This window comes from Lissotriton vulgaris, chromosome 5 (assembly GCF_964263255.1).
Source record: "Lissotriton vulgaris chromosome 5, aLisVul1.2, whole genome shotgun sequence".
Taxonomy (NCBI): domain Eukaryota; kingdom Metazoa; phylum Chordata; class Amphibia; order Caudata; family Salamandridae; genus Lissotriton; species Lissotriton vulgaris.
The window spans coordinates 1,529,119,047-1,529,135,558 of NC_141693.1; the positions used below are offsets into that span (position 1 = coordinate 1,529,119,047).

Sequence of the window (16,512 nt, forward strand, 5' to 3'; positions counted from 1 at the left end):
CCTTTGAAAAGGAAAGCTCCAAATGGCTGCCATCTTGCTAATGTACCAAAACCAAACTCTGAAGATGAGGATTAAGAAATGAGTTAGTGAGCTTCATTCCCATACTATGGCTGCACCTTTACATGCGAGGACAATAGGAACCCCTTGCACAATGTCCATCTTCTTTCTGATCTCTCCGTAAAGTTGATTTGTACTCAGTACGTTCAACAAACATGGCTAAATACTTGCCTGGCCTTTATCATTGTGTATTGTCGCTAATAATTGGGGCCTAGGATTGGATAGTGTTGGACTTGGCCCTTAAGGCAGGTTCACCCCTAATCTTTTTGCTTTAGATCTGTGATCTGTGTGAATGATTTTCTGGTCTGTGCGCACTTTTTCTCTGTGCCCCAGAGTAAAGTGCGTGCATGTAGTTAGGCTGGCCTGCTCTCCCATAGGGATGCATGGGGAATGTCTGTGTCCCTAGTGGTTCCTGATGCGTGGGGAGTGCATGCTCGAATTTGTTATGTGCGAGTTCGTGGGAATGAATGCTTCGCAATGGTGTATGTGGCATGTGTGTGTCATGAGTAGAAATGCCATTTCTAGGACTTGGCATATTAATGTGAAATATGCCTGCAGTGTGATTGGCTGGAGCTGGCTGGTGAGCCTGGCTCCAGGAAGGCTGGATGGGTCCTCCAGGTGGTGAGTGTGAGATTAGCATGTTGATGGCTTGGGAGGAGTGCACCTGGTCCCTGATGGGCCTGGACTTTCCCCACACAATGCTGGCTCCACCCCCTGTAGTGCGACTGATGTCCCTAGCCCTGCCAGTGAATAGAGAGGGTGGTTGAGGTAAACAAAGTACTTCAAAACCAGCTGCGACTGGTTTTCCCCCACCCTGCACCCTGAGACAAAGGGATTTTACTGTATAAGAAGGGGCTGTGTCCCCATACAATTGGTCCGTTCTTTGGTTTTCTTCCAGGATCCTTGCCAGAGGGGGCTGTTGCTGCTGCTGGGGCCAAGAGGACCGCCACTTGGCTGTCTCCCTGCCTGGAGACCCAGTGTGCTGGCTCTGGCCCTGCCTTGCCCCTCTGCCTGCCTCCAGACCCTGCTGGAGCTCTGCTGTGCCTGGAGGCGCTCAGAGTTATAGCGCTAGGCGCGCTTTTGTTTCCTTTTGGGGCTGAGCGCGCTTCTCCTTTGCTCCCAGAGCGCTTGGGAGCGCTTTATTGACATTGCCGGTGCCCACCCGGCATTGGGGCCGATTTGCTGATTTTTGACGAGCGAGTGCCCACCTCGCTTTCTATTTTTATTAGAGGCCGGTGCCCACCCGGCATTGCCCCGTTGATATTTTACTATTTCGAAGCCGGTGCCCACCCCGCATTGCCCTGTGATCACTGCCGCAGCACCGGGTCGAGAGGAAGCAGCCTGCCGCGTCATAGCCCGGCCGCGCTGGGATTGGCCCAGGCGGTCGAGCCCCCGCCGCGTCATCGGGGGAGGAGAGCGGAACCAGGAAGTAGCTTGCCGCGTCTCGCCGAGGCTCCCCGTGTGGAGAGGAGCCCCGCGCTGCTGCTGCTGGAAGGCTCCCGTGTGAGGAGGAGAGGCCCGCCCGCCACGAGACAGCCGGTGAGTGTTCCCGAGAGGAGGGGAGGGGCGCGGGACACATTGTTCGTGTCCGCCCCCCCTCCAGAAGCGCCATCTCGTGCGCAGTACGGCTGTGAAGCCCGAGGGCTTCAGGGGGCATAATTATATTGAAGCCTGCGAGGCTCTTGGCGGCCATTGTTCCTCGAGTCCCCTGAGAGGGACTCCACCGATCTGCAGCGCCCTAGGGGTGGTAGAGCGGCCCACTTGGCAGCGGGTTGCTCCCCCTGGTGTGGCGCAGTTCCTAGAGTCCGGCGAGACTCCAACACCGCCCCAATTACCTTTAGAGCCTGAGGCTCTGGGGGCATTTCCATGATTTTGAGAGTGCTGAAGCTCTATTTGCACATTTGCTTTGCGAGCCCCATAAGAGGCTCCTTGCCCACTTTGTCTTGAGCCCTCCTGGCTCCAACGGTTGCCCAGTTCTGTTTAACAACTGTCCAGCACTTAGTGGACAGTTGCTACGTTTAGGCTTTGTGTTTGTGCTGCCTGCAAAGACCCCCTGACACTGAGACTCAGGGCATTCCGCCCCTTTCGAGGCCAGTTGGCCTGAGGGACATTTTGAGTGTTGTGCTATGTGCACCCCGCGCATTGTGATTTCTGTGTATGTGATTCTTGCGCAAAATGTTCTAATCTGCCTCTGTGTTTAATACCTCATGTGCAATTGTTGATGTCCCACTTTATGTTTATCCCCTTTGTTAGGTGTGACCTGCATAGAGGATTGTTGATGTCCCATTTTATGTTTAGGTTTCCTTCCCTTTGCTAAGAGTGAACTGCTTAGGTGTTGGTATTCCTTCCTTAGGTCCTGATGATAAGGTCCTAGATCCCTGCGTGATTTCCTACAGTGTTTAGGACTGCGTAGGGGGTATTTACTCTGTTCCAGTGATTACTGGATGTGTGTTGCATTTACAATTTTTGTGCTAATGATTCATTCTATGTTTATGTCCTAAGTGTATACCTACCAGTATTATTTTCTAACAAGTCCATGTGGCCCTGTCCTGTATATAATTCCCCTTGTAAATTCTGCCCGTGCCTCTGGCACATTGTAAAGTTTGTGTGTGTTATCTAATGTGTTTTTATTACAATACAAAGGCTATTTTTATATATATCCTTGTGTGGAGTTTTCCTTTGTGGTGGGCCTTGGGTGTGGTTGCTGGGGTGTGTGCGCAAATACTTAACTCATACCGCCTCCAAGTTTAGCCTTGACTGCTCACGCCACGTTACCTAGAGGGTGAGCGGGGGTTACCTTGGTGTGTGACTCCCTTGCACTGACCTTAGAAATGGTGATCCCTGACTGACCTTGGCGTGAGCCTTGGCCAGCCAGGGTCCCGTTTCTAACATTGGCGGCAAGCAGTGAGGATAAGGATTTGTGTTTGCGCTGTACCACAGTGGCGACAGGCCACACTTCAAAGCTCTGCATTTTTTAGATAACCACATTTTGGGGATTATTGTTTTTTAGGTGAAGATCAGTGTTGCTTCTCCTGAAAGGTGTCATTTTGTATTTTGTCCAGTACCTTGTTCCCCGCCCTACTCCCAGAGTTTGGTACCTGTGTCGCTTGTGGCCAGGTTGAGAAAATCAGGGGTGGTAGAAACTGCCTTACCAGTCCGAGGGGAGGGTTGTGTGTGAATGAGTGTGTGTTACGCTGGACAGTGGAGTGCAAGTTCTGAGATAGGAATCTTGCTGAATTTTGTTGATTATATTCTCCTGTTTAGCTCAGACCCCCAGGTTCCCTGTGTCAAACTTTTCTTGAGGACGTCCGCCAAAATGGAGCCAGTTTTTGATCTCTGTAGTCTGTTTAGGTACAGTAGATTAGAGCTCGTCAGATTCTGCGAAAAGGGAGGCATAGAGGTGAGTGAGTTGGTTACTCAGTCCCAGCTTAGGGACAGCCTGATCCTGTGGCAAAAGGGTCAGTGGGATCTTGAGCACAGTGAGAGAGATAGGGCCCGGGCCGCACGCCATGAGGGTGGTGAGTCTGTGGGGAGCCCTGAAGATTCGGTTGATGAATGTGAGTTGGATGCTGATGACAGTGGATGGATGTCAGCAGAGAGTGAGGACCCCATAGATAGGGAGTCCCTTGCTGGGTCCAGTGTCAGTACCAGCGCCCCATCCCTTTCCCTGTCCCCAGAGGAGTGGTTGGATAGGAAGGAAGAGAGGGAGCAACAGCTAGCGATGGAACAGCTCAGGTTGGAGCTTGCCAAGCTAGAGGCTGAGAGGGCCTTGTTCAGGGAGAAGGTAGCCCAAGAGAATAGGTTACCCCCTGAGTGCAATTGTAATTGTCTGGATTCCCCAGGGAGGGTGGAGTCCGGTGGTGGCAGCTTTTTAAGTGTTGGTGTTGACAGTCCCACTCCCAGTTCCCAGAGTATGGTTCCTGTTTCTCCAGAGGAGGAGAATAGGTTGAGGTTTAGGAACCTTAGGAAACCGTCTCATCAGTCCTGGGAAGATTTTGTGAATGACTGTTGTGTGGCCCTGTGCGATTGGGTACGGGAGCCCACGAAATGTGATTGGGACATATTGTTTGATATGTTTCTCAGAGAGCAGTTGCTCAGTGTTGTTTATCCGGGATTGCGCCAACACCTAGTAGGGTGTGGATTGTCTGAACCATATGAACTTGCAGCGGAAGCAGACCGATGGGAAGGTGCAAGAGGTTCCTTAGCGCCGCTAGTGAGTTATTCCAATAATAGTGGGTCAGGTTTTCTCCAACCCAGCGGGGTGGAGGAGGGTGAGAGTAGCCCAGCTAGGTCTCAGTATAGTGAGGAGGGTGTAGGGGCTTGCTGTCTGTCTCAGTGGAGCGGAAGTGAGTGTGAGACCGAGAGTCCCCAGATGCCCGAAGCCCTGCCTCAGAGCCTGGATGGTTTCTTTAGGGAACACCAGGGTGGGGACCTATGCTTACCTGTTAGTCCACTTGAGGGAGATCTCCTAGTGTGTGGAGGACCTGGAGCATCTGTGAGCGGAGCTTCTGTAGTTGTGGAGTCTGGCAGTACTGCTCCAGTAGGGAGAGTACAGAAGTCCAGTGAAAAGAGTGATTGGGGAGTGACATGTGAGTCCCCAGAAGTCCTGGAGTGCCAGGCAGTGATTCCACCAAAGGTTCTAGACCGGAGGTTGGAGGTCCAGGTTCAGGGTTTGCCTGACCTGAAGGGTGGGAATACTGTAATCAGTGTCCTAACCAGTTCTTTCTCCAGAGGTACCGCCCCGGTTGGGAGGGAGCAGGACTCTGGAAGGGAGTGCAGAGGGTGGGAGAGCCAACCTCTGACCCCGGTACCACCTGAGGGGTTAAACCCTAGGTTGGGAGAATGGTGTTTAGAGGGTACCCCTCGCAGGAGGCGGAGGAACCCTAGGAGAAGAGGTAAGGGGAGGAGAGCCTTCCCTGAGACTCCTGGTCCACCTAAGGTTGTAGACCCTAGGCTGGAGGACCAGTGGCAGTCTAGCCCTGTCTTGCAGACAGGAAGAGTGGAAAATGTCTGTTATGTGCCAGGGGTTACTACCCCCCACTTTGTGAGTAGGCATGATCCAGTGGCACCTGGGTGGCCTAGGGCCTGGTCCTGGCCGAGGGCAGCTGGAGAGTACCAGTGGGGTAGCCCAGTTAGTCCCTACCATAGTTTTAGAAAGAACCCCAGGGGTTCACTGTGGCGTAAAACAGTAGGGTGTCCCTGCAGTTGCGGGCCCGCATCCGTATTTTATCGCCCCAAGCAGGAAAGTCCATCACGGTGGTGATCGGTCTGCCCTGCGTTTTGGCTGGAAGGGGGTTGTGTTGGACTTGGCCCTTAAGGCAGGTTCACCCCTAATCTTTTTGCTTTAGATCTGTGATCTGTGTGAATGATTTTCTGGTCTGTGCACACTTTTTCTCTGTGCCCCAGAGTAAAGTGCGTGCATAAAGTTAGGCTGGCCTGCTCTCCCATAGGGATGCATGGGGAATGTCTGTGTCCCTAGTGGTTCCTGATGCGTGGGGAGTGCATGCTCGAATTTGATATGTGCGAGTTTGTGGGAATGAATGCTTCGCAATGGTGTATGTGGCATGTGTGTGTCATGAGTAGAAATGCCATTTCTAGGACTTGGCATATTAATGTGAAATATGCCTGCAGTGTGATTGGCTGGAGCTGGCTGGTGAGGCTGGCTCCAGGAAGGCTGGATGGGTCTGCCCGGTGGTGAGTGTGAGATTAGCATGTTGATGGCTTGGGAGGGGTGCACCTGGTCCCTGATGGGCCTGGACTTTCCCCACACAATGCTGGCTCGACCCCCTGTAGTGCGACTGATGTCCCTAGCCCTGCCAGTGAATAGAGAGGGTGGTTGAGGTAAACAGAGTACTTCAAAACCAGCTGCGACTGGTTTTCCCCCCACCCTGCACCCTGAGACAAAGGGATTTTACTGTATAAGAAGGGGCTGTGTCCCCATACAATTGGTCCGTTCTTTGGTTTTCTTCCAGGATCCTTGCCAGAGGGGGCTGTTGCTGCTGCTGGGGCCAAGAGGACCGCCACTTGGCTGTCTCCCTGCCTGGAGACCCAGTGTGCTGGCTCTGGCCCTGCCTTGCCCCTCTGCCTGCCTCCAGACCCTGCTGGAGCTTTGCTGTGCCTGGAGGCGCTCTGACTTTGAGTTATAGCGCTAGGCGCGCTTTTGTTTCCTTTTGGAGCTGAGCGCGCTTCTCCTTTGCTCCCAGAGCGCTTGGGGGCACTTTATTGACATTGCCGGTGCCCACCCGGCATTGGGGCCGATTTTTGACGAGCGAGTGCCCACCTCGCTTTCTATTTTTATTAGAGGCCGGTGCCCACCCGGCATTGCCCCGTTGATATTTTACTATTTCGAAGCCGGTGCCCACCCGGCATTGCCCTGTGATCACCGCCGCAGCACCGGGTCGAGAGGAAGCAGCCTGCCGCGTCATAGCCCGGCCGCGCTGGGATTGGCCCAGGCGATTGAGCCCCCGCCGCGTCATCGGGGGAGGAGAGCGGAACCAGGAAGCAGCTTGCCGCGTCTCGCCGAGGCTCCCCGTGTGGAGAGGAGCCCCGCGCTGCTGCTGCTGGAAGGCTCCCTGGTGAGGAGGAGAGGCCCGCCCGACACGAGACAGCCAGTGAGTGTTCCCGAGAGGAGGGGAGGGGCGCGGGACACATTGTCGGTGTCCGCCCCCCCCTCCAGAAGCGCCATCTCGTGCGCAGTACGGCTGTGAAGCCCGAGGGCTTCAGGGGGCATAATTATATTGAAGCCTGCGAGGCTCTTGGCAGCCATTGTTCCTTGAGTCCCCTGAGAGGGACTCCACCGATCTGCAGCGCCCAAGGGGTGGTAGAGCGGCCCACTTGGCAGCGGGTTGCTCGCCCTGGTGTGGCGCAGTTCCTAGAGTCCGGCAAGACTCCAACGACCTCCCCAATTATATTTAGAGTCCCGAGGCTCTGGGGGCATTTCCATGATTTTGAGAGCGCTGAAGCTCTATTTGCACATTTGCTTTGCGAGCCCCCTAAGAGGCTCCTTGCCCACTTTGTCTTGAGCCCTCCTGGCTCCAACGGTTGCCCAGTTCTGTTTAACAACTGTCCAGCACTTAGTGGACAGATGCTACGTTTAGGCTTTGTGTTTGTGCTGCCTGCACAGACCCCCTGACACTGAGACTCAGGGCATTCCGCCCCTTTCAAGGCCAGTTGGCCTGAGGGACATTTTGAGTGTTGTGCTATGTGCACCCCGCGCATTGTGATTTCTGTGTATGTGATTCTTGCGCAAAATGTTCTAATCTGCCTCTGTGTTTAATACCTCATGTGCAATTGTTGGTGTCCCACTTTGTTTATCCCCTTTGTTAGGGTGTGACCTGCATAGGATTGTTGATGTCCCATTTTATGTTTAGGTTTCCTTCCCTTTGCTAAGAATGAACTGCTTAGGTGTTGGTATTCCTTCCTTAGGTCCTGATGACAAGGTCCTAGATCCCTGCGTGATTTCCTACAGTGTTTTAGGGTTGCGTAGGGGGTATTTACTCTGTTCCAGTGATTACTGAATGTGTGTTGCATTTACAATTTTGGTGCTAATCATTCTATGTTTATGTCCTAAGTGTATACCTACCAGTATTATTTTCTAACAAGTGCCTACCCCTGACAGTGGTCCATGTGGCCCTGTCCTGTACATAATTCCCCTTGTAAATTCTGCCCGTGCCTCTGGCACATTGTAAAGTTTGTGTGTGTTATCTAATGTGTTTTTATTACAATACAAAGGCTATTTTTTTATATATCCTTGTGTGGAGTTTTCCTTTGTGGTGGGCCTTGGGTGTTGTTGCTGGGGTGCGTGCGCAAATACTTAACTCATACCGCCTCCAAGTTTAGCCTTGACTGCTCGCGCCACGTTACCTAGAGGGTGAGCGGGGGTTACCTTGGTGTGTGACTCCCTTGCCCTGACCTTAGAAATGGTGATCCCTGACTGACCTTGGCGTGAGCCTTGGCCAGCCAGGGTCCTGTTTCTAACAGATAGTAAATCTGTTGACAAACAAAGCCTGGAGAGGAGGCAAGCAAAGACCTCAGTTTGTTCACAGTTGATAGCATAATAGGTTTGTGAGTTGCACCCTGGCTGTATAACTGCAGATCAGTAGTTTGAATCTATGCAAGAAACAATCGTTCTTCCAGGATCCATTATCTGAGCGTCATTAAATAATATAATAGTAAATCCTTAAAAAAAGTGGAATGAAACACCTTTATATGTACGTGATAATTCAAATGACAGCTAAAAATACCTTTGCTACACCAACACATAGGTATTGTGCGTTTCACCACTAGGTTAATATCCAATGTGTTATGTGCCTCTTTTCATGCTAAATATTTTAGGCAAAGGCTCAGAATAACATCATCATTAACAAGCATTGGCAAAGCCAAATCGGTCTTGCCTAGAACAAATATTGGCTTTGGCAATGTTGAGTTGCCGTGTTGTACACCAGTGTGGCTGTTTTTCAGCATGGTTAAAAGTTTGTGGCATGGAGTGTCCTTGAGTGAAATGATAGGAATAGAGTGTAAATGACTGGATTTTTTAGAGTAGTAGTTGTAGAGTGTAATAGGGGGAGTACAGTGTCATAAGTTGAGCAGAGCGGAGTAGAGTTTAGTCGTTCAGTGTCAGAGTGTCGTAGAGTGCAGTGTCATCAAGTTCAGAGTCATAGAGTGGAGTGCTGTATATTGGAGTAGGGTGGAATGGGTGGAGTAGGTTGTGTGGACTGAGGTAGTGAGTGGATTGAAGTAGATTGGGGTGGATTGGGCTGAATTGGGATAGAGCGAGTATAGTGAGTTGGACTGGGTAGGTGGGGTGGATTGGAGTGGTATGGATTGAAATGGGGTGAAGTGGATTGGAGTAGGTTCTGTTAGATTGGTTTGGGGTGGGGTGGGGTGGATTGGAGTGTGGGGGGCCGGGGTAACTGAGTGGGGTGGTCTGAACTGGGGCAGGGTGGATTGGAGTAAAGTGGGGTGGACTGAACTGCAGTGGAGAGGGGTGGACTGAATGTGGTAGATTAGACTGAAGTGGGGTGGATTAAAATGGGAAGGGAGGACTGGATTGGGGTGGGGTGGACTAGAGTGGGGTATAATGTAATGAGGTGGGGTGGAATGGGTTAAGGTGAATTGGGGTGGCGTGGATTTGAGTGGAGTAGATTGAATTGCAGTGGGGTGGATTTTTATTGAGTCAGGTGGCTTGGATTGAGGTGAATTGGATTGTGGTGGGGTGAGGTGGATCGGATTGAATTGGAGTGGGTTCGATTGGATAGGGGTGAGGTGGATTGGAGAGGGATGGAACTGAGTGGGGCAGATTGTTTTGGATTGGAGAGGAGCAGACATGAGTGGGGCAGACAGGAGTGGTGCAGATAGTTTTGCATTGGTTTGCATTTGGATTGAATTGGGGCAGATTGGCGTACGGAGATTGGAGTGGGGCAGACTGTTTTGGGTTGGAGCGGGCTAGATTGTTTTGCATTGGAGTGTGGCCGATTTTTTGGATTGGAGTGGCGCTGATTGGATTGGAGCACATGGTTTTGGATTGGAGTGGGGCAGATTGTTTTGGATTGAATTGGGGCAGATTGGTGTGTGGGGTGAGAGGATTGGAGTGTGGTGGAGTGGCGTGGTTTGGAATGGTCTAGGGTGGATTGGATTAAGTAGGGTGGATTGGTGTGGATTAGAGTGGGACCGATTGGAGGTGTACTGAACTATTATGTGTTAAAGCATTTTTCAGAAAAAAACACATAAGAAAGACACCTTGTCAATTTGCAATAATATTTGAGAACAGCGTACACTAGCAAAAACAAAAGAAAACATTAGTGAAAAGTAAGAAAAGAAGATTAGGCAAAATAAAATAAACGTAACTATAGAAAATAAATATTTGCAACTTTGTTTGTCCTGCTGGGCACGTTTTTACCAGTCTCACGTCTTCTGTTTGCAGGACACTAAAAGTTCAACAGAATAAAAAAGTACCTCAATCACATTGGGAGCAGCGAACATGCACTGATTAGGTTGAATTAATCGGTGCCTGGTACCTGCTCCACAGAGAGTAAAGGAAGGGATGTTAGATCTGCCTTGACCAATTATGAGGCTGTAAAGAAGAGTACCACGCAAATCAACATGTGGTAAGCAACGGGCAGGTTCCAAGCCCTTTTATGCATACAACAGTGTCTCGCAAGCAAGACGCATGCAGTAGTGCATGCTCTTGCAGGCATAACCCTAAAAAGGGTCAGAGTAGCACTAAAAGATTTTCAACAATCACGTGCGCAGCCGCATTTTGCAATCTTCAGAGATCAAAAGGAAGAGCTAAAAAAGAGGGATGTTTAAGGACCTTGCTGCTTTTCTGAGGAACTGATTGGGGACAAGGGCCTACGGATAAAGGGTGCTCTGCCGGGAGTAGTTAATCAGAATGCATTTATTCCTTTGCACATTACACTGAATAGGTTTTTCAATGTCTTTGAACTTATAATATCAATGAAGTTGCTTGTCATTTCTACATCTGAAAAGGCAGACAAGATGTTTTCATGGTTATTAGCTGACAGCGTGTCACACTCTTTCACAACGAGAAACCTTGTCCAGCTACAGTACTTCCCTTCTGCCTTCTACCCCACAACACCCCACCCCACCTTCCCTGCCCTGCTAAACAAGACCCACGTGCAGCACAAACATGGGCTATCAAAATAGTATCTATGAAATCCCCTACAAGTAATTAAATGGACAAGAAATTCACTGCCACTTTGACATAAGTGTGGGGCTCAAAGTGTGTCACAAAGCAGTTAATCTGCTTTATTCGCTATAAGAGCGGCCACGGAGCTTCCTGCTGGGGAAATTGGGTGGTAATCCATTTGTATGCACTTAGCTGCATTTACTAGACAACCCTCTAGGTTTATCAATGGTGGCCTAGACTGGGAAGCAAACCTGCTAGTCTCTCTGGGAAATAAAAATGAATGATCTAACAATAGTGCTGCGAGGCCAAGGACAGGGCCCCCCTGTCCTGGGTCTCCCAGCACAAAATAATGGCTACAAAGTCCTGCCATGGGGGGGCCACATCTGGACCTTGCAGCCTGGTGGAGAGCTGCCAGGCCCCCCTGCTCTGGACTTCGCAGCAATAGATAATGGCCCAAGTCCCAGTTAAAGGGGCCCCACGCCTAACCTTGCAGCCTGATTCAGTGCTTCGAGGCCCAGGGGATAAGGACCACCTCCTCTGTGCATCAAAGCAGTAGTGAGACACTTTGCTGAGCACTGTCTTACTGTGGCAGTCTGAGCTAGATGCTCCCCCCTCCCCTCATCAACATCTCCTTACCTGCTAATGTCCGGCTCATTGTGGAAACAAAAGGGCCTTCTGTCGCCTGGAGACGAAATACACAAAGGGCAGACAAGTACTTCACCACAGGTTTTTAACAAAGGTGCTGCCCCGCACTTGTTCCAGAATGCTGAGGTAACTACTGGCTTTGCTGCTTTCACGTCCTCTACCCCTTGTTTTCCCTCCCTCCACCTTTCACACCCAGGAATGTCACCATGCCCTGAACAGCGAGGTCAAGACGTCTCGCTTATAAATACATTAGCAAGGTGATCGGGTTGGGGAGGGGGGCCTCGGGGAGGAGGAGGGCTGCCTGTGAAAGTGTGGTATTTCACACGAAACGGGGGCCCCATGTTATTGTGCCGAGCGCGAGGCCCTGGGCGGCTGCCCACACTGCCCATGCCTAGCTCCGGCCCTGATCAAGAGCAGTTCAAGGGCAAAATGAATGCTCAATAGCTTTGTATCATGCATGTCTGGCTCCGCCTCTAAACCCGCCCACTAACCACACCCCTACCTCAATTCAATGAGTACCTGCACTTATATTTTCCCATTTAAAGCACTGGTGTAGTTAGTGCAGCAAGTGCAGTGGCGCTGCACCCCAATTAAAGACTGTCTTACCTGCGGACCATTGGACATTTGGCAGTCTTGCATTTGGGCACACTGCCCTGTTGCAACGGCACTCGGAGTTAACATAATTCCTCAGTTTAGTTGTGATTATATGCGAGTCAAAATATTTTGCGCCATTTTAAACACTGCATTTATTGAGCACGGTTTAAGTAGTCAAAGACTGCACTACTTAGTTAAAATCGGTTTAAAGCAATCAATGGTGTGTGATCTATTCTAAACACGTGTGTTTTCAGTCTACCAGCGCTAAGGTCCCGCGGTTTCAGCGAGGCACCTGCATCGAAGATCCTGTGGAAGTGTGTGTGAATGTCAGATGTTGTACTTTTACGAGCTTTCAGCGAGCCCCCACCCAATTCATCCAGGTCTTATTGTGTCATTCGCATTTTGTCCTACTGAGTGCTCCCGATCAGCGCGCTGGTTACTCAGTCTCGGGGCCAAAGGAATTCAATTGCGGCCTTGGAGCACCGGCCCTGCCTGCTTTCTCCCATCTGTCACAGTTGTTGTTCTCGGAGTTGTTAAACATTGCTGAAAGCAGGGCTGCGCAGCCTGCGCTGAAGTAATGGATTACGCCAGGCTGTCCCGGGGCAGGGCCGGGGCCTCAGCATTGCACATGTGTCGCGCCCGATGCCAGTGGCATGATTGCTCGGGCCTGGCTGGGGCGACAGGCCGCTGATTCGGTTCAGGTGACCCACGCGCAAAAAAAGCAGTGACTGTGAGCACGAGCATCAGATTTCTTATTACATAGATATAACTTACTGCGGTCGTCGGTCGGTTACTGCAGGACTGGTGGCACAGCACTTTCTTTATAGAGGCCTGTTGCGTAGCTGAATAAAAGGGCCTAGCTAGTGGTCGTGCTGACTGCTGCTGCTACTCATTCACTGCAGTGTGTGCGCGGGGGCGTGGTCCACCATCCGTTGAAGGGTAAATGTTACGCACACGCAGCCCGCCGTAGCCACCTACCACCACCTTAGAACTAAATGCAGCCCAATTTAGTGGCCCGCCCACCGGAAACACTGCAGTTGAAAGCAAATGTTAAATGGAGTGCTTTATCTGGCTCGCTGCGTGGCGCTCTCTCAGCAGCTGCACTGCATTTCCTTAGCACTCTTCTTCTTCAGCCAAGGTTTGGAGACTGCCTCAAACTGTAGCAGAGTGTTGCACAAAACTGTCTACGTGCAGTAAACCGGCACTTATATTTAATTTGTACTTTCACATGATGTGCAGACTGCAGTTATGTAAATTGGCAGTGTAGACCCGGCCCTGATAAAGAGGGGCCGGTGCTTAGCACCTGCAAGCACCGGCACAAATTAAGCACTTTGAGCCAGGCGTGCTCCTGTGAAGTTTATACAACATTTGCTGGTCACTTTCACTACTTATCTGTAGCTGTTGTGCTGTGCTCGGAGATCAGCCGTGCTCGACCGTATACCGTTTTCTTAATTTCATTATTATGATATATTAAAAATGCCATTTGGTTTTGGTTTGGAAAAAAAATGATTTTGCTCCATGAAAGCCCTGACGCTTCAGACTAAAATTAAAATGTTCTCCTGCATTCTGAATGCTGTTTCTACGGATTTTGGTGGTTGTGTGTCGGGGGCGGGGCAAATATCTGCGTGCTTAAAACCACATCTAAAAAACATTAAAGAAACAGAATATTCACACCTCGTAGAATAAAAATATTAACATCAGCATATCCATCCCTTTTTATATTTAAACGTCGAAGTTGAAAAAGGTCAACTTTAATGGCCTAAAAAGTGAGGGGCCATCCACACACAACAGGAGACCGGTATGGGCGCAAGGAAAGTTTAGGTACACAGCCCGTACTCAACAGTGTGCGAATTGTGCTCTGACGTCATTTAAATTCATTACAAACTGAAGACATGATCTGATATTAAAAACAGTACCTCGACAATGTGAAAACAAGTCATACCATCATCTGAGCGAGAGTGTGGAATATGGGAGTTAAGAAACCGTGTGCTCTTTGCTATCGCCTTGAAGCGTTAAGACAGGCTGCAGTTAACTTTGAGGGGATATTTTGAACACAGTGCATTTTTGATGCAGTTATAAAACCTATTTATAAGTACTTGCAAAACACGTGCATCCCCGTGACCTCGTTCTAGAACGGACTGAAGCACGGGGTGCCTACTACCACGTGCTGACTTTTTTGACAATGTCCGCAAAACCTGTCCAGATCAGATGTCAATAAAATAGACGCACACTTTTTGTTTAAAATATATATTGTTCCCTCATCCACTGTGTTAATTCGCGTCTAGAAGAAAATAAACTCTTCAAGACGTCTACTGTGAATTTTCCATTGGAGTCAAAGATGCCGACTTTCAAGCCTAATGGGTCAGTGGCTGAGGGTGCGGTGGGGTTAGCTTTTGAGTAGTGTAACACGTGTGAAATGTTAGCCCTCTTACTTCAGGTTATGGTCCTTTTATTATTGGGGGAAATAGGCAGAGGGGATCTTTCTCAGACAGCTACAACCTAGCTACTATAAAAAGACATGGTTTAAGTTCATAAAGGTGGCTCGGAAGATATGCGGTAAAGTAGGTAGATTATACATATATGCAGATTAGGGAATATTTTAAGTGTTTGCCCAGTGGGCCACTCAATCTAGCAAAACTCCAATACAGGAAATAATAAAACGAGGGAATGGTGGGATTAGGGATTATTAATTTTAATAGAAACCCTCCTTGATGACTTGCCGAAAACTGAGGTAAAGTTGGCAACAATGTTGGGGGCTTGGAAGATAGACCAGGACATGCCGATCGAAATGGGGACTAATCTTTCGGTCGGCAAATCCGATGGCCCAGCACTATAAAACAATTTTTAACTTGTATTAACGACCCGTGAAGCTGTATGGTTGGGGGAAGAGTGAACATGAAAACTGTGCCAGATGTCAAACAGGACCGGCTGACTGTGTACATATGTTCAATACGCGTAGCAAGCGGATGCCTTTAAAACCCGGCTTCGAGAACGTTCAGCAGCAAACAATTAGTACATGAATCTCTATCAGTTCAGCTCTGATGCTACTAGGATATGATGGTCGGGCTAATTTAACGACAGTTCAAAAGGATTTTGTATTTATTACAGTAGCTGTGGCTCGGTTACTGTTTGCTACAGCATGGAAAGAAACGGAACCACCAACCTGTCACGCCCGGCTCTATCGCCTGCTAGACGCAATAAATACGAGCAAAGGCTTTGTGGGCCAGCGAGAGGGGTCGAACGATCTGGGCACCTATGACAATATGGCTTAGTAAGAAGGCAGGATAAATCGAATTGCTCTAGGCGCTAGTTGAGAACATAGGGATGTATGCCTCAGATTAGGTAGATTGCAAGACTTCTATATATTATAGCAATTCCTTCATCGCAGCATTCGGTAATGTAGCATAACCTATGCTATAGATGAATTAAGCAAAACCTCACAATGAAAGGTGCAGATAGTTAAGTATTTATGGGATCATGTATACATGAATGGTGAACTGTGTAACCTATTTATTGATGACATTTCTATTTTTGTAACCGTATATTTCTTCTATATCTTTTTGGAATAATAAACAATAAAAATAAATAAAGATTTGCGGTAGAAGAACTGATTCACATAAGTAAGAAGTAACAGCAGCTGGGGGGCTGTTTCATAATCATGCTAACATTGTTTCCAAATGTATCCCCCGGTAATGGTGTGTTTAAATAATAACATGCGAAGATGCAGCTGCTTGAATTCAACCGCACCCATATTTTGTTTCTAAAATGGGACTTTTCCAGCGTGGTAGGAGGCAGTGGCGGCTGGTGAGTCTTGAAAGTGATGAGGCGTAAATGTTTGTGATGACTGGCTGTGGCAAGGGGAGAAGCCTGATAGCTACAAGTGAGGGCCGGGGGATTTGTCCCCCAAGAAAATTTTGAAAAAAGAGAGGGCAAATGGTGCATTTTCAGGCATAGTTGAGAAAGCAAGAAGGTTCATAAAGCAATTGTTAAATTCTAGTTTTAACATCAAAAATCCTCACTAATAGTACTGCAAATAATCTCTGTGGCGACCTCAAATGTGAGGTTCTGTTTTGATGTAAAATAAGCTTTTTATATGGATGTTGCTTGAAGCAAACTGCATTTCTCTGAAATATCTATAATAACCTCTCACATCACCTACATTCAAAGTAAATTAAAGGAAAATCGTATTTAAAACAGTTCGTTTAAGAATTATTCAATGTCATCACGGCAAGACTCTCTGCAGAGCAGAGCTAGCTCTATAAGGGGACCCATGCCACCTGAAACTCTAGTGCACCGCTGGACAAAATGACGCTTTTCTGAATTGCCTTTTGGGTGGAAAAAGCTGAAAAGTTTTTTTCAGGCTACCGGAAAGCAAACAAGACGATTGATATTTTGTCCTCTCTACTTATAACATTCCAATCTTCCATCGAAGCCCTCAACTACCAGTCTAAAAAAAATATTGTTCAAATAACCTAGCGAAACACAATGGCTGTTTTCATATCCGGCATAAACAAGAAACGAGTGCATTTAAATAGTCTCATAACGCGAGCTTTGCTAGCAGCAGAAAC

At 48.9% G+C, this 16,512-nt stretch overlaps 1 protein-coding gene across 2 annotated transcripts in view; it reads right to left on the bottom strand.

Annotated features, from left to right (window-relative positions):
• The window catches only part of LOC147712934 (cytosolic phospholipase A2 gamma-like), a 646,694-nt gene extending 633,723 nt beyond the window's left edge, over positions 1 to 12,971 (bottom strand). For both annotated transcript variants that reach the window (XM_086920395.1, XM_086920396.1), the window contains exon 1: positions 12,719 to 12,971. The gene's annotated coding sequence lies outside the window, so the exon portion shown is untranslated. The remainder of the gene's footprint in view (positions 1 to 12,718) is intronic.
• Positions 12,972 to 16,512: the final 3,541 nt, after the last annotated feature.